Source organism: Drosophila virilis, chromosome 5 (assembly GCF_030788295.1).
Source record: "Drosophila virilis strain 15010-1051.87 chromosome 5, Dvir_AGI_RSII-ME, whole genome shotgun sequence".
Taxonomy (NCBI): domain Eukaryota; kingdom Metazoa; phylum Arthropoda; class Insecta; order Diptera; family Drosophilidae; genus Drosophila; species Drosophila virilis.
In genome coordinates, this window is record NC_091547.1 from 6,444,329 (window position 1) to 6,463,139 (window position 18,811).

Below are 18,811 nucleotides of genomic sequence, written 5' to 3' on the forward strand. Positions count from 1 at the left end.
ATTTTCTTTAATTACCAATCAACCTTATGCAACCCAATAAAGTCTATTCATGGCCCTCGCAAGCTGCCGGTTACATAAATTCACAATAGTCGCATATACCCTATGCCACACACACACACCAGCTGCGGGTATATATGTTAATACACAAAAAGAAAACGCGGGCCGGACGCTATCAACTTTAATTCGCCTTTGTTTCGTTGCGCTGTATATGATGTGTTTTTTTTTTCGGCAGAGTGGGGTTGAGTGGGCTGCAGTTGGGAGTATCTGGGCGGCTGCTGACGGGGTTGTCAGGGGGGTTTATATGGGTTGGTGGGGAAGGGGAGGTTGGCTATTGTCAATAGCCTACAAATTGGCGCAGCGTACGGCTGCAATACATTTTTGAGTACCTCCACACATATTCTATAGCCACGGGGGTTGAGTAATCGACAACGCCAGCTATCGAACAATTCAGCGCCATATCGCACAGCTCCATTGCCATCGAGTGTGCCCAGGTGTGCAGAGCTGACGCAGCGGCAGCCACTGCGACAGAATATGTTGGTCATATACGGCACAGACACTGGCGGAACAGACCCCATTCTGCGGCATGACACCGTTGAAGGTGGCCCCAACTCTTGGCTGGTGGCGCCCCTAACTGGGCTCACGGCAGCCGGCAGTCAGGCTGCCGTGCATGACTCAGGTTCAAGTTGGCCGCATGACTTTCAGCCCGCTGCTGCTGACACACAAAAGATGTATGTATATAGTATATATATATATACACACACACGTACATAAAATCAAATGGCAGGCGTTTATTAAAATTCAAGTAATACGAGCAGAACCTCGACTGCGACTGATTCTGTGGCAGTTTTATTAAAAATGCAACAGATACTGCCGCAGTAAAGTTCACTGTGGGTGAGGGAGAGGAGATGGGTGAAGCTCGCAAGAGATTTGCCTGATTTCAGGCACGACAAAAGGGTCGCGCTTAAACAATAGCTTAAAGGTCGTACACAGGACGGGCTAAAACTTTGAATTTTGTACAGAAGGTTCAAAAGTTAACATATAGAAATACAGTTAGAATTACGAGAGAGTTAATATCTATTTATAATAAATCAGAGTATAATATATAAAGATAATTTAGAGCATTATCAGCTGAGGTCTACAACTCTCTCTTAAGCTCCTAACAAATGCCTAAAGAAAGTTAACCAAATTATGATTTGAAATAGAATTTTCTTTAGATTAAATCTACAGTAAAAACATGTCACATTAAGTAATGCTAGGTTTGTTCTGTGTAGATACAAGTTCCAGATACCTTCAGTTCCATTACAACAGTCAGCCAAGCATTCTTGCAATTACAAGCGTTCCCACTGACCTACATCTTATTAATTTGGCTAATGTAAATAACAAACATACAAAAAACAAAACACGCCAAAGCCAAATGTGTACGCAAAATTGCCTAACCCTCTGTGGGGACATAGGCGCAGCGGGAGCGGGCCTTTGAATGGGGGTAGAGTGTAACCTACATGGCCAGCTAACTTGAATGAGTGTCAAAGCTATTTTGCGCTAATTGCCTTTTACGATTATTTTCACATTTGGACGGGCGACGAGCGACGCCCGACGACAGTTCGAGCCCCCAGAGCCAGTCTTGGAGCTGAAGTTTGTGTTGTTGTTGGTGGTGTTGTTGTTGTTGTTGTTGTTGTTGCTGGTCCAAGTACTGCCACACACTTACGCGCACGCATGACTACACACAGAGGAAGCAAGCGGAGCGGCATCGTCCTCAGCGTCAAGGCATCTGTGGAGCCCAAGCTCTGAAGCATGCACGAGTGCGCCACATTACACAGAGCATTGAGAGCAAGAGAGAAAGATATATATATATATATATATATATATATAGTGTGAAAGAGAAAGAGGGAGAGATAGTATTTAAGAGTGTGTCCGTGTGTAGCACCCAACTCTTATCCCAACTGCAGCCATGGCACGCAACATATTCGCTTATTAAATTGAATTAAATTTTTCGTACGTTTTATTTGCGGCACTTTTCGTGCGAGGTATGCGATGTGAGGCCGCTGTGGGTTAATGTCACACCAACAACAGCAGCAATAACAATAACAACAACAGCAACAGCTCACAATCTTCAGTGCTGAGAAAACTGTGCAACCTCATAGATAGGGGGCAACAACAACAGCGAATGCCATTGCGCTTAACTTTTGTTATTATGGTCAATTATGGCTAACGGCAACGACACGTCGAATCGACCAACCCCCCCTCTCCCCTGTCTTCTTAACGCTGCGCCATATGCGACAATGGTAAATATGAAATTGATGATGCTTGGTAATTGTGGGCGTGCCCAAATGCCAACTAGCGCTGACCCAGTTAAACAGCAGGCATTAGGCTAAGACCAATTGACACGTGCATTTCATTTTTGGCCAAAGTCAAAATCAATTTGCTATTGCGCACACACATACACACCAACACACACAGACACAAACACACACAAATGAGTATTTTGCTCAAGATGAATAATTTTCAATAATTGCGCAATGACCTTGCCCGGAGAGCCGGAAAGAAAAGCCCATAGTCGGTCATATTAATTGACTTTTAAGCAGCCACAAATCGGTCAAACGCTGAGAATTGAAACGCGAAAGACGTAATCGAGAAGCGAAAAAAAAAACAAACATAACGAAGTTTCAAATACACTATGTTTGGATTAAGGTTTTTTATTATATGACTTGCACGAATATCAGATGCTCTTTAGAATAGAACAAAAGAAGTAAATACATATAATAACTGAATACTAAATAACATACATAAATAAATTGTAGGAACAAATTAGTATAAAAAGTATTGAACGTTCTATAAACAATAAACCAAATAAATAAATAGAACTATGGAAACAAATTGATAAATGAATGAAAGGCAAACAAAAATTGGAAATATATTCCTTAAAAAAATATTTATAACCTTTTTAAAAGACACGCAGTAATGTTGAAGTCTAAAACTACACATAAAGAAAGGGCATATAAAACAACGAACTTTATGTAGGCTTTATAAGATAATAATATACTTGATCATCGAAAATAAAAATCGATTATATATTTAATGTAGTAAAACAAACTTAATGATTGAGCTATAATGCCAAGGCTGCAAGGGTATAAATATTATTTAAAATATTGGTTATTTGCTTTTTGTACAACAGTTAATCATGCAGGCAAAGCTTAGATACAGACAGCTGAACCTATATATATATATAAATATATATATATATGTTTATAATTGCTGACTGGCTTCCACAGATGATTGGCGCATTGCTATAAATAAAACGCGCTCATTCTAAGCTTAGATTAATGTCTAATGTGTGCGCCTACGAAAAAAAAGGTAAATAAAAAAATACCTTTGCTTAGGGAAAACATGTTTGAGAGTGCCTCAACAAGCGAGGTTTCAAATGCTGAACATAGATAGAAGCTAGAATGCGAAGATTGCCAAGATCGCTGAGTACTTCCAGGCAAACAGCAGACAATCATCTAATCGAGTACTTGGCACTTAATTACCAGACACACTCAGTGAAGTTGTTGTTGCAGCTGTTGTTGTAACTATTACAAACCTGGCGCTATATAATTTTCAAATAGCCATTAAAACAAACTCCCAAACAAGAGTCGGCTTTTTTTATATTAGTTTTACAAATAATGCTGTAAGTACTTTGTAAGAAGGCAACTGGGGATGGCTGGGCCAATGCCAAGGCAAGTGAGGGTAGGCAAGGTCAGTGAGGTCATCATCAGTCGTAGACTCATCGGTGCTAAAGACTTTGTCTAACTACATAATTCTAGCTAATAATAATGTATTCACAAAATGCGCTGTCAAGAGATCGTAATCAGAAACACATTCTATGCAGACAGCTGACAAGTTCGGACAATCAGCCGTATGGCAATCAGTTAAAAGCATTGTCAATGCAACTGGCAATTGCGATTGGGGCCTTTATACCCTAAGCCCATTCAACATGGTTGAAGAGGGTAACATGGTTTTGTCTAGATGTCTGTCACGGGCAGAAGGAAGTAACGCTGAGTCGTAACGAATTCATCAACGTGTAGATCTGGAGAAATATAAGAGCTGAAGACTTAAAGGGAAAGCCTTGGGCATAGGAAGGCACAGCTAAGCGTTCGGTTCAGGGTATACCCAAGTCGGTGTAGACCGCTCTTGATTGCATCTATTTTGGGGCGTGGCATTGGTATGTGTCAGCGTCACAACAAATGCAATAAAGATTGAGCACTTGAGTAGCCCACTGGGGCATGGCATAATAATTGATTATGCCAAGGTGTCGCAATTGGCCCGATCCGAAAACAAAAGAAAACTCCATTGGAAAGTTGTTTGGCCACAGGAAATACTCAGTCAATACAAATGACACGCATTCAATTCCTACAAAAATTGAGCAATTGAGTGTTTTGTGTGTCTGCCTGTGTGTGTGTGTGTGTGTGTGGTTGTGTGTAATGAATGCGTTTTTAATTGAATACTACAATTACATTCACGAATAACATAGAGCGTAGTTTGTCTGAGCTGCACTTTTGGGCCAACTGCAACATAAATTACAATTTAATTGAATCGTGACTGCAGCGCCGTTAACAATTAAAAACAAATAACAAAAATGGCTTTGTTTAATGCAATCAAAATGCAAATTGACCAATAAAGCCATATGAAGTGCCTCCTGAAACCCATTCAACTTGTGGCCAGAACCCGGCCACATCATAATTCCGCTTAGAAGCGCTCATCACACATATTTAGTAGATGCATAAAAACTACTTAGCTTCAGCTCAAGGTTGGCGAAAAATTTCTTGTTGTTGCTGTTGTTGGTTGGCCTCGCTTTGTGTTGTTTACATAAACGTCTTGCTTAATTTATATTTTAATTATCAATATAAAAAACAACATGAACAATAATACTAACACAAAAGGTGTTAAAAAGTGAAGAAGCCGCAACAAAAGCCACACAAAGCCAGAAAGCAAAGCTTCCTGTTGTTGTCTTGTGAATACTCTAAATACTGTTATCTGTTCTTTAAGATTGGGAATAATGATATAATGCGTATGTTGGTGTTGCCAACTAAACGGATTAAAAACAGCCAAATGAGCTGTTACTACCATTCTTAGGCTTTATTGGAAGTCAATGGACTTCATGCACTTGTTTTAGCTGACTGAAGACCTCTGAATAAAGCCAGGTTTAAGCTAGAAAATAACTAAATAGAAAGCACACACTCCTGCGGCAGTTCGATTCCAACAATATTTTCCGATATGCAGAGAATATTCATCAAAATGCATAACTTATGCTTGGTCAATCTAGTAAGGACACCTTCCAGAAACAAAAATGTGTGCCATACTTGAAATATATATATATATATATTATATAGATACTTTCTGTCTTCACTGTGTTACACACTTAATGCCAAAATGTGAATGCCCACAGCAAGCGAATTGTGATTCATGCCACATTTATGCTTTTGGCAATTTAATTTGGCAACGCGTCGTATGCGCAATTTGCAAATGTGCAATTTGCCATTTGACTTTGACTTATGGGCGATTACAAATTGCTCAAAATGGCATTGTTGGAATTGATGTGTTGGTCAAGTGCATGTTAACTGCAATTTGGCTCACTTAATTAGCCAAAATGTCACATAAAATGCAATACAAATTAAATTCAAATAAAATAAACTAAGTCGAAGTTAACTCAAAGTCTGTTGGCGTGTACGGCCTCTTGTTCTATGCATGCAATCTGTGCTGGTGTCTGTTCTCTCTCTCTCTATCTCTCTGCTCCATGTTTGTGCATTTGAAATTAATTTATGCAAACATTCAAGTCAGAGCACTCAGAACACAAGTCAAGACAAGACTAGAGATACACACACACACACACACATGAGGCGCTGGCTTTGGACTAGAACTCAAAAAGTCGAACTGCGGCGCATACATAAATAAATTAAAATTGCTAATGGCCGGAGCAGTGGGTCTTTGGCTTTAAGAGCTGCACGCCCATAATTAAAAGCAGCAACAAAAAAAAAACCTTAAAAAATACAACAAAAAATAAACCATGACCAGCTGAAGATCGCGCTGACTGTCTGCAGGGCTCATGGCATAAATCAATCAATTTATTTGCCCGTCTGCTGTGTAAGGGCTCAACCTGAAGAAGAGGACGTCTACGACGACTGGCAAATGGCAACTGGCAACTAGCAACTGGCAAATGGCAAATGGCAGTTGTAATCTTGCCAGCGGGTGCAACGAACTTCACCTTCGCAATCGCAGCCAGTTTTAGTTCCTGACTCGCTGCACTCCTCCCACCAAATAGAAAATACTATATATACATATATATCTAAAACCTGACTCGGTTAGCTTTTTTTTTTTTTCTTCTTTAGAATTTGCAACCACAGCTCGAAATGCAATTTGCTGAAACATGCCCCATAACTCATTCACAATAGACAAACGGGGCATGATTTGGCAGTACGCTAAGCATGTGTTGTTGCTGACCAGGCCAAAAAAAAAAAAAAAAAGACATGGCCATAAGTTAGTCGCGCTCGCTTAAATATGAAAATAATTTCATTTGCAGTTTGCCAAATAATTTCACGCCAAGAATTTGTCGTGATTGCGCCAAGCCAAGCAATTTGCATGCGATTGACAAGACGAGGCTGGAGGGGAAGTGGCTGCTATTGGGGCAGGGCATGCAAATAAAGAGCGCTGCATTTTGGGCGCAGCCGCAATTGGACTGCCGACCATATAATTAACACTTGGCAGCTGCCAGCCGAACAGCCATTAAGCGTCTGAAGCCAACTGTTTTCTTATGTGCTTGCGCGAGGATATTATAATTATATCAAGAAATGTGTAACGCATAGAAGTAGGCATATAGTATACTATATACACTATACTTGATACCAATTGACGAGTCTAAGCAAGCTATTGGCAAGGTCTTCAAATCGAGTCACATACAAAATTTACTTGGGTAAGAAAAAGGAATGAATCGAAATGCGAGATCTTTCCTGTTTTAAATTGTCTATACTTATTTCATAACAGATCTACAAAAGCGCATTAAATCGAACTTCTATATCATATGGCTCCTATATACACTATTTGTGGGTAAATCCTTTATCATATGAATCCTATATACACTATTTCGGGAAAATTAGACTATCGTTTAAAAGCACTTTGAAGCCACATTTCTATAAGGGCATCTCAGCTTCGTTCTTCCGCTCTTTCTCGTTTAATATTTTTGCTTTTGGACTTGTGGCGGCCTTCTGCCTGGTTTCAGTTACCCAAACGTTGCCTCATCATCATCATCATTACGATCATCATCATTATTGGTAGCTACAACAACGGTAGCAACACCAATAATTTAAGCTGTCATAATGAAGCCATCAGCTTTGTGTAAGGCGTCAAAGGCTTTCTCCAATGCAGCGCAGCTTGAATACCCTGCCACGACTAAAAAAAGTTATATAATTTACACACTTTAAATATATTTTGCCTAAGCTAAGCCCCTGCAAAAAGTTGCGCAACAAAACAATTGAAAAGGTGTACCTATTTTATGCCCCCAGCTTTTTATTTTATTTGAATTTAGTTGCAGCCATTGTTAGGGTATATATCTGCGTGTCTACTTAATTTGTTGTCTTATTTACAAAGATGAAAGGCTTTCATCACAACACATCGCTGGCGCCGCCGCAGCAGCTGCTGCAGCTGCAGCTGCAGCTCGAGCAGCATCAAAGTATTTAAGGCTTAATCGATGGCGCTTTTTGTGCACCACCTCGTCCCAGGCCTGCCCTCAGCAGTCGAGCACAATTCCCGCATGCCGTCTAAACTGCAATGTATTTTTTGTTGTTTCTGTTTTTTACACTTCAGGCCCCGGCTACGCTTCGTTTGTGTCGACAGCAGCTTTTCATTAGACAATTTCCCAAAAGGGAGTGCGGGACGCGCTCAGGGCATTTCCACTTTGTAACAGCACGGCAGAAGGGGATGGCTAGGGGACAGTGGCATGCAGGGCAAGCGAGCAGATTTTCATTATGTCGAGTCGAGTCGACACTAACAACAACTTTTACTTGTGTGTGGTACATTGTTAGCTTAATTGTTGTTGTTCTTGTTGCTGCTGCTGCTGCTGCTGCCGTTTTGTTGTTGCTGCTGCTGCTGCTGCTGTTAGAATGTGCGCGTTATTGAGTTACGTGCTTGGCGGCACAACAACAGCCACAGCAGAGGCAGAAGCAACAAGCAATTGCAACTCGGCACGTTTGCGTTATTTAACTGTCAGCAACATCAGCAACAACAACAGCAGCAACAACTACAACAACAGCTGCAATTTAGCCTCAGCCTAGGCGCTAATTGACAGTGAAAATGTCGCGCACTTAACATTTGTCTTCATCATTGGCCCAAAAGCTGCTGCTGCTCTTGCTGCTGTTGCAGCTGCCAATCGGCTAACGCAAAGCGGAAATCTGAGCCGAGCATTAAAGCCAGCCCACTTGCATATGATAGACGATCTATGCGATGCAGCCAGAGTTAGAGCCTGGGCCGTGCCCGTTTCCGTGCCAAGCTTAGCTGCTTATCAAAGCGAGCTAATCACAAATGCAACTCAGGCCAGACACCTACGCAGGGCTGCTGGCGCAAAGGGCGGCCATTGCAGCAGAGGGGGGGATATAGCGCGCGGTGCCTAGGCATCAAAAGTTGCCGCACGTTGGCCCACGCGCGTATAAAAAGCGCAAAATCAGGCGCAACCTATATACATATTAAGCATTTATAATACCCTAACGGGGCGCAACAAGAACGAAGCCTAGTTGTCTGTGTAATTCAATAAGATTGGGAAAGTTACGTAACATATAAATATATCAACGTTTTCAGAGAGAATCTAATAAAATGTAGCTTATTTAAAGTAGACTCAGATTAAGAGAGGATCTCAGATAGATAACATATTTGTTAATCATAAAGAACAAAAAAGGGATAATATAGGGAATACATCCAATTTTTAAAGCAGAGAGAGGATCTTAGATGGATAATATCTCTGAAACAAATGCCTAACTTATATAGAATGCTCTTGCAGAAAAAAAAAAAACAAATTAAATCTGATTTCCCTAAAAAAAGATTAGGTTCCTTATATAGATAGCATCCTAGTTCATGCAGATGTTTTACTCACATAAAAATTAAATTGATGTGCTGAGATACGAGGAGCATTACAGAAACAGCAATTTTATAGGGTATTAAATATTCGTTATGTTTTTCAACTTTTGATCTTGCTGCTATTTTCTTTATTTTTGCTTGTAGCAGTTTTTCATTATGTTGAGTGAGCGAAACAAATGAAAGTTTTTGCTGTTGTAGTTCGATGTGTGTGTGTGTGTGTGTGTGTGTGTGTAGTGTGTGTGTGAGTGTGTGTGCCTTGTGCCTCATTAAGTGGAAGTGCATTCATGATGATGTGAATGATGCTGATGATAACTTGATGGCGATGCCGATGGCTTTTGACGACAACAAGATAATTGTTTCCCGGTTCATAACAAGCATTCAGCCACATGTGCACGTGGGCTCAAGCCACGCCCACAACCTCCGAAGCACCGAATTCAAAGAGAAATTATTAATTATAGCGCTGCAATTTGTTTAAGCAATTCCCGCTCGACTGTGTGTGTGTGTGTGTGTGTGTGTGTGCAAGCAATCAAAACTGAGACTTTTCTATGGGTTGGCAAGGTCGTTGCCAGTTGTTGGCTTTGTTGTCTGGCTTTAATAAGAGACTTTAAAGAGTTTACAATAATACACGAGTCTGAAGCACAGCTCAAGGCTGGCCCTGCCTGGCTTCAGTTCTGCGTCTATGCAAATCGCCGAGGCGAGCAATAAATGCGATCGAGATGTAGCTGAATTTAATAATACAAAACATAATAACAATAATAAAGAGAAGAAAAATAAATAAATAAACTGCGGAGGGGGCGCCCACGCGCAATTATCAAACGGCTTTTGTTGCCGGTTGACAACTTCTTTAATCAAAAGCGATTTCAGGCAATGGGCGTGCCAGCAGCAACAGGCCAAGTTCTGTGTCTGTCTCGGTTTCATGTGCCACGTCTCGTGTTGTGTGTTTGTGGCTCATTACAAATTTGACACTTTGGCTGACAGCGTTTGATTTCTGGTCGTTTTTCGGCGGCGTAAATCTTTATGCTTATGTCATTTAACTTAATGGCAACAAGTCAACAAATAAACGGCCTGGCTTGGCTCTGCACTGCTCTGCCCAGGCCAGGCCAGGCCTGCCCTGGCGTGGCCAAGCTACCCAAAGACATAATAGTTGAGGCCAGGCCGCAGACTTAAGGCCCAAACGACAACAACAACGGCCGACAACTGTTGATAGTTTATTGAACATTTTGGCCAGCCAACTGTTGGTAATAAGCTGAAAAAGAGTTTAACTGTGTTTTTCGGGCCTTAACTATGCTTCTAATTATGTTTAAGAACCTGCGCTTAGAGCTGCACTTTTGTACTTTTGAGTCAGGGTCTTATAATTTTAACATGAAAAGTGTAACGCAAGGAATCGTACAACTATATTATATAGCTATCATAGGAATAACCATTGGAAAATGAAGTTCTTGTAGAATATGTTTTTTTATTAACATCGGATGAAGAACTATTTTGTGTTTCATGTTAGCAGAAAACAAAGTTTTCTTTGCTTTTAGGGTATTTAAACTGTGTCTTGTCGAAAATTGGCGTTTCTTCTTATTCAATCAGTCCTTGATAGACACCTCCAACACTGGCCACATCTCACACCCAACTTCCTTGGCTTAGGCCAACTTTATTGCCAAGTTAGTTTCATTATTAGCAGCCCATTAACAGCCCTGTCTGTGTGTGTGCGTGTGTGTGTGTTGTTTTCTTGGCCGCTTTTGTCGCCTTTTGCCATTTTTGACAAACTGCCTTTTTGGGGGCTGGCCATAAGCGTGACTTGGCTAGCTGGCTGGCAGACGTGTTTGACGTAGGGCAATTGTTTGGAATTGGCATCAAAAAGCGTGTGAATCTAACTAAACTTGGCTACAAATTAAGCCTTTTGCCTTTGCCACAGTCCGGTTTTTTTTTCTCTCTGGCTATTATTGACAGCGTTTATTTTGCGTTGATTTTGACCATGAAGCGGGCGCAAATGTTGCCGCCTTGAGTTCAATAGGCTTTTGTTGTTTGGCTAATTTATGCCAGCAGATAGCTGAGCTGTACCAAGAGGACAGACAGCCCAGGCGCAAAGTTCTTTAATTAAATTTTCAATTTAAAACACTTGACGACAGCGCAATGTGCGGTGTGTTGTGGGGCGGGGTGAGGGAGCTGTCGCAGGCGCCAAGTTTTCATTAAGCCGCAGGCAGCATGGCCTGCTGTCTAGGCCTAGCAGATGCCTGGGACAGCAGCCGGCAGGCCAAGTCTATTTTCATACAAATTAAAAATGCCACAAAACTTGTTTCAGTCGTTCTTTTTGTGTGTATTTTTTTTTTTTAATTTTTGTCGCTTGCTCTGTTGAATGGAAATTGCAAATTGATAATTGATATGCGCCACCTGTTGGCCACTGTTGACACTAAATGGAGTAGATGCTGCGATTTGATTGAGTTTGTGAAATAATTCACTTTAGTTTTCTTAATATTTGCGTAAAATCATCAATCAAATCAATAATTAAATGAACGACAGGTAGAAATATTGCAGCGAAAAGCGCTTGACTTGATAACATTTGCATAGTTAATTAAATTTTTCAACAAATTTCTATATGAAATCATAATCGATCCATCAAAACTATTGTTCGTGCGTATAGAATTTTGAAACTCTCGCTGTAGACTTCGATTACAGCCATATTATATATATATATCAGGATGCTAAGATATCGATATCGGTGACATCGATATGCAGGGTGAAAAATATTAATATTAGAGGAAGACCTAAGAAATATAATCGTAGATCGATCGTGCCTCAGGATATATTAGTGCATCAATCATTATAAAAGTATACTGAATATTATACCCTTTTAGAAATATTTACATGTTCTAGCGCCATCTGGACTTGGCCTTAGCACTGCCTTGCGACATCCTAATTTACTAAACTAAAAACCTCATTCATGTCGCACAGTGTAACAACACTTGTCAAACGAGCAAAGCACATGCCATAGCCCAGTTAGCATAGATAAAAGATTTCTTTTCTTTATTTTTTCTTAAGTTGGCAAAACAAGTTATTCAATTGTCACTTAATAAAAATATAAAAACAAACATTAAAATTATTATTAACTTAATTGTTTCGTATGCTTTTTTTTTTGTTTGTATTTTTATTGCTTAAGCAAATTGCGCATAAATGTGGACTATGCTTATCTCAAATTTTCCATCTGCTTTTTTATCTCTTGCAGGTAAGAGCGACCTCATAAGCCCCAGAAGTTAAAAAAAAAAAAATAGGATTGCGGCACGTGAGTAAAAGCTTCAAATGGCGGGCACTTATAAGACACTAGCTGTGGCAGTTAATCTGTTGAATTTGTGTGTGTGTGAGTGTGTGTGTGGCGTATGCTAAGAGACATCTTTGGGGCCAGAGTATTCACTTTCTCTGCTTTAATTGCGGCCAACTTTATTTTGATGCGTGCGCATTTTAATGCATTTAAAGAGCAACCATAACAACAACAGAAACAACGACAACTTCTGTTTGGCTTGGCAAAAACTTTGGCCCAACTCACGTACAAAAATGATTTTGTAAAGAGCCGTGCAGAGAGCTGACTTGAAGCGTTGCAGACATAGGTAGGTTATACGCTGGTAGGGGCGGGAGAACATTTAAGCAGCTTAACCCATTTCCGTGGCACATTATCATCATCATTTTATATGTGTATATACTTATATATATGTCTGTAGCAGTTGTTGCTGCTGCTGTCGTTCAACTGTTGCAGCTTTGTGTTTTTCCTTTTTAATTTCTTTCAATTAAGCCGCACTTGTCACAGGGCCCATAACATGGGCATGGTTGGGCGGGCGGTAGATGTTGCCATCAAGGGGCTAGCCTGTGAAACTCCCTCATTAATATTGCATGCATAAATACAGTCAGACAGTGCTTCAGCTTTAATGAGCATTAAGACCCGGGTGTGTGCGTGTGTGTGTGTGTATGTGTGGGCAGCTTCCAGCTACTCATTAAACGATTTTAATGACGAATATAGACTGTCTAACAGATACTCCCCGTCCTTGCTCGTGCACAGTATTTGTGCTTCTTTTCAGTATTATTTTTTATTCATTTCTCGCCTGTGGGAAACTTATATCTACTCCATACTAACTTGAAGATGTTAAACGAAAATGTCGATTTTCCACATTTACATAATTTAAAACGGCGTCCAATCAATTTGGCCCCCATTTTATGCGTAAAGTGAAACTCGTCTTAAATCAATTTTCATAAAGTTCCGGAAGCTACCTTATCTCTCGCCCAGGATTCCGAATTTTGAAATTAAGTTTAAATCCGATTGGATGCCAGAACTTTCCGTGATTTTTCAACACTTGTTAGAATTTTTCAAAAGCTTCAATCATCAAACATCTGTATACATAACGATTGAGATGATGCCGTTTTTCTTAATTAGAATCACATTTGCAAACTGTTCTCTAATTGCATAACACACACCTGCAGCAACAGCGGCGGCATCAGCAGCAACAACATTATTATCAACTTTTGGCTGAGCGAAAGTTGAATGTGGCCGTCGGTCTATGACCGCATCATGGTCCAAGGAAAGTTGTTGCCTTTCTAAAAGTTAGCTATGTAGAATAGACACGTTGCGCCGACAATGGCCAAGTTACAGCATGCCATGTTGCAGGTTGCAGGTTGCTGCTGCCTTTTGTTGCCAATTGCTTTTGGCTGTTCAATTGATGCGCCAGTAACATGGCAGGCAACACAAAACCAATTTAGCAGCCCCAAAAACAGGCAAAACTCACAGTCAGTCGCTTTTGTAGAAGATGCAGCAGCAGCCGCAGCAGCAGCTGTAGTTGCAGCCGCAGTCAGCAGTCAGCAGAAATGGCAACGTCTACAAAATGCAAGCCGTAAAAACAAATGAAGCCAAAACCGAATGCCAGGCGAGCATAGCTAATGCAGCATTGCCTAATGCCATTGACTAAGCCCAAGTTGACCAGGCGCACTTTCAGTTTTCAAATGGGCACCAGTCAACAGCAACAACAACAACAGCAACTATAACAGCAGAAGCGGCAGCAACAGATAACAAGTAAATTGGCAACAGCTAAGCAAGCCGAAGTGCAAATGCCCTTGCCTTAAAAAAGCTTAGGCTCTTCGCCTGGCCGAAGCCTTGAACAGTGCTCTAATTGATTTTATTTATGTAGATTGTCAATAACAAGTTTAATTGCAATCAGAATGCAGCTTGATGGTGTGAACTCAGCTTAATGTTTAAATGATTCCAGTTAAATAGAAAAATTAGCTGAAATAACAATATTTGGCTACATTTTTAATTCCTTTTTTGATTGACAAGAATTGAATTCTCAACTCAACTAGGAGGCCAACATGTTGCTGGTTCAAACTAGCTTCAAACTGAATTCAAAGTGCATTTCAACCAAACTAGCAACATATCGTTTGAGCTAATCGAGCTGCTCCATTTGGTGGCAAGTGTATGGAAAAGGTTCAGCGCGATTCGTTTTTATGGCAAAGTCAAATAGGAAAACAAAATAGAAGTTAATCTAATAACAAAGATTGAGCGCAATAATTTTAGCGATTGGCAGCGCAGATTTACCATGCCGAAGCAGGAGAATCCATGGACCGGGCACAACATCAGCCAGCAGCCAACAGCAAAAGTAAAACCAGCATCAAGTAAAAGGGAGCGTCGTCGTCGTCGTCTCGACACGGATGCCAGCCATGCTCCATGCAGGCAGCATGGCATAGAAAGGAGGGTGGACCAGGGCCAGGGGCAGTGAGCAGGGGCGCAGGGTCTGGCGAGCGTGGCCAAAGGCTCGTTAGCGTTTTGGCCCAGCAAGTGCAGCAGCTGCTGCCAAATGGGAGCTGCAGTCGCGCTGGCTGCACTTGTTTTCTTGTGTCTACGTGGTGTATGCCAGTGTGTGTGTGTGTGTGTGTGTGTGTGTAGATAGCGTATCTAATGGTTACATTTTAGTGCATACAAACGTATCTAATCGCTTAAACGTTTTATTAAATTACGTTAGTCGAAGCAGTCGGGCAGGCCAATCGAATTTGTTGCATCATTGTTGGCCCAAATGGCCGTTGCCTTATTTGGTTTAGGTATTTTTTGTTTTTTTTTTTTTTTTTTGCCATAAGCCATGACCTTGCCCCGTTGTTGCCGCTGAACCACATTCAAGGTGAAATTTATGAGCCAGAAATTTGTGCAAATTTGTGCTCGATTCGTATGCATTTAACTTGCACTTTAAATGCAATTGTTCCGGCAGCAACAGCTGTTACAGCAACAGCAGCAACAACAAACATTCTGACAAGTTAAACAAGTTGACAGGCAGATAAACAAACGAACAGTATGTAAAGGCGTGGTGGGGGGGTGGGGTCGGCAAAACTTATGCGAAGAACAAAAGTTTTGCTAGCTAAACAACAGCAGGTAAAATGGCAGGGCGTTAGCTAAAATGTGGGCATGGCGCGTACACATAGAACGAAAACAAAACGCCAAAATTGTTGACAATGGCGCTGCCAAGAACAAAAGACACACACAACAATGACAACAGCAGCAACAACAGCAACAATAGCAACAAAACGCAGAAGCTTAAGGGCAACATGCAAAAGCTGCTCTCAACTTTTATGAAAGCAGCGACAATGCAACAGCAGCAACAGCAACAACTAACAACAACAGCCGCTGCAACAACAACAAAGTCCTAGAGACGAAATTGAAATCGAAAACGAAATCAAGGCATGCATATGGATATGGTTGGTCCGAATCAGAATCGAACACGGCCAACTGAAATCAAGAGCTGAGTGCTGAGAAGCAGCAGCAGCAGCAGCAACAACAGCAACAGCAGCAGCAGCAGCTGCAACAGCAAATGAAGCCGCACATGGGACACGACATTGCCACGGCCAGCAAGTTGCATGCAAATGAGGTCCAGCCTCCTTCTAGGCTGGACACAAAACCAACAGCAACAAGAACAACAAAAAAAAAAAACGGTGGGCGTTTGAGGATTATTATTGTAGCCGCCGTTGCTGAAATGAGCACAAAAACTAGCACCGCAGGCAGCGACGACTGTGTGTGTGTGTGTGTGTGTGTGTGTTGCTAGCTAGCTATAATTGCTGCTGTTTTTTTTTTATTTATTTTTTGTTGTTGTTGTGTTAAATGGCAACAGGAGCAGCAGCAGCATTGGGAGCAGCGCGCAGAACAATTGAAGTCAAGCCCCAATGCATTTTTTTGTTGCAAGCCCAAATGCAACTTCATGTTTCCTCAACGTCGTTTGGCTGCTGCTCCTTGATTTGTTTGCTTTGGGCTCCGGCTCTGGCTCTGGCTCCGGCTCCGGCTCAGTCTCAGTTTCAGTTTGCCGTTCTCAGTGTCTGCAGCTCATCCATTGGGCTGCCCTTTTTAGCCTGCAGCATGAATTTATTTGTTTTGAAATTGTAACTCTGCAGTCAGCCGCATCCGCAGCGGCAGCAGCAGCAGCGACAGCAGCAGCAACCTGAGAATCATCATTGCTTTCAGTCGCTTTTACAGATATTGTGCCTTTTGTGCCTTTGCCAGTGTGCTGATTGTGCGGTTTCGATAAGTTCAATGCAACTGCAACAGCTGCAGCAGCAGCAGCAGCGGCAACAGTAGCAATAAACCCAGCGCAACCCACATGCATCACGTGGCCAACATGGCAAGGCAAGTGATAAATTAGCGCAAGCCAAAAGGAAGTGAATGACTGCAAAAATGCCAAAATGTCAGCCAAAAAAAAAAAAACCAAAAGTAAATTGCGGTATAAGGAAAGCAGAGCACATTTTCACTTTATGTGCGCAGTCAACACAAGGAACAAGATTAAAAAGCTCTGATAAAGGATGAGTCAAGGCTTATGGCATACCCTATTAAAAATAGACTTTTATCGCTGATTAAACAAAAAGCGTAATGTGAGCCGAGTTATTCGACTTGCAGCTTATATAACCAGCTTAACTGTGGCTTTAAATGATTTTAAATTTGCTTTATTTTTGGTAGATCCCATTCCAGGAAAATGAAAGCATACTATCGATTGATAGTATTAAAATGCTTTAATTTCATTTAAAGTTTCACGCTTCAAACCATACGCTTTGTCTTCACTTTAAAGTTTTTAACAACACTGCCTATTCGTTTGTTTCATTTTTCAACACGAGCCGCACAATTTCACTGCCTTGAAAGCTTGATTTTATTAGAATAAAGTGCACTCAACGCTTAAAGCTCGTGAGAAGTTATATAGTTAAAGCTCCGCATAAATTATTGTAGTAGCCAAATTTTAAATTTAGTTTCGTGTAAGCTTTAAGCTCACAAAAATTAAGACTCAAATTATTCTAAATATCAGCAGTAGTTAACTTAGCAACAATATTTACTAGAAAATTGAAATCCACTTGGAACTTAACTTATCCGTAGCCTTACGCGAGTTGCTCTTCCATGATAAGCCCTTTGCCTTGCATTGACAAACAGCTGGCTAAACTTATGATACCCTGCATTTAGAGCTCAAGCCGATAGCACTAAAAATCGATGTACTATGTGCGAGTCGAGTCCATGGCAATTTTCTCTCCATATTTCTCTGACTGCTGCGAACGTGCGCGCCAAAGCGTCGCAACCGCGTGCAGCGGGTGGTGCAGCAGGCAAGCAGCTAGATGCTGCCGTTGTTGCTGTTGGTGTTGGTGTTGGTGTTGATGTTGTTACAGGAATCGAAGCAGGGACAATAACAGGGACAGGGATGGGGATGGAGGCAAACAATGAGAATGATGCCGCATCTCTGCGCATACGCTGCTAAGATTAGTGCGGAGTCGCGGGTGTTGCAACTGGGAGTCGTTGCAACTGTAGCAACTTTTACTTATTGTCCGCACAGTTGTTTATTTCAATTTTGGTTTGCAATGGTTTTGCTTTTGGGTTTTGGGTTTTCGGTTGGGGTTAGGATCTGCCCGCTGTTGTTGTTGTCGTCGTCGTCGGTTTGGCTGTTTGCATTTAATGTGCCCAGGAACAGGGACGTGTTCTGCCGCGAATTCGTGAAACGTGATGCTGCTAGTCGTTCGCTTTTTTTCGTTTCGTTGTGTTTGGTGTTGTTTATTTGCTTGGATTCTCTCGATTTCGGCGCTGCCCTTGCTTATTGTTTTAGGATGCGGATGCTGCCAGTGCCAGTGCCAGTGCCTCAGCCCATTGCCATTGCCATTGCCAATGGCACTGACTTTGCTCGCATTTGAATGCCTTTGCTGCTTCACCATGGAGCTGTCCTTGTTATGGTGCCTGCTTGCTGGCATTGTTAACTCCAACGACGACGACGTCGACAATAGACAACCAGACGGACGGAGGCACCTATTAAGGGTATCTAACATGAGAACTTTCCACCAAAGGGCCGCACTATGAAAATGAAAGCCAAATTGGCAACTTTCCGTTTGCCGCGAGAGCGAATGAAAAATGTTCGCTTTTGCTTGCGTTTCGTGTCCTAATTGGTGGGCCCCGCGTTTGTCGCGCCAAATAATAAATAATGGCACTTGGAGCGCCAACATGACAGCTAGAATTTCGACCGAACGAGCCACAGAGAACTGAACGTTTTTTTTTTTTTCCCCCATAGAGCGTAGAACTGTGAACTAACCAGCCAGAGTCTGACTGAGGCCATTGACTGTTTGAATAGTTTAGTGAGTGACTGATTGATTGACGCGCGCTTTCAGCTGTTAACAATCTCATTGTGGCCACGTACACAAGTTGGCAATGTAATTAATTGCTTTCCAACCTGTGTATGCTGGAAAGTGT

General features: G+C 41.5%; 1 protein-coding gene across 2 annotated transcripts in view; it reads left to right on the forward strand.

The window, feature by feature from the left end:
• LOC6627027 (uncharacterized) overlaps positions 1-18,811 on the forward strand; it is a 95,210-nt gene that overhangs the window by 64,380 nt on the left and 12,019 nt on the right. The window contains exon 5 of one of the 2 annotated variants that reach the window (XR_011416946.1): positions 12,311-13,165. The exons of the other annotated variant lie outside the window; for it this stretch is intronic. The gene's annotated coding sequence lies outside the window, so the exon portion shown is untranslated. Of the gene's footprint in view, positions 1-12,310; positions 13,166-18,811 lie in introns of those variants that run through there. 2 annotated transcript variants of the gene reach the window in all.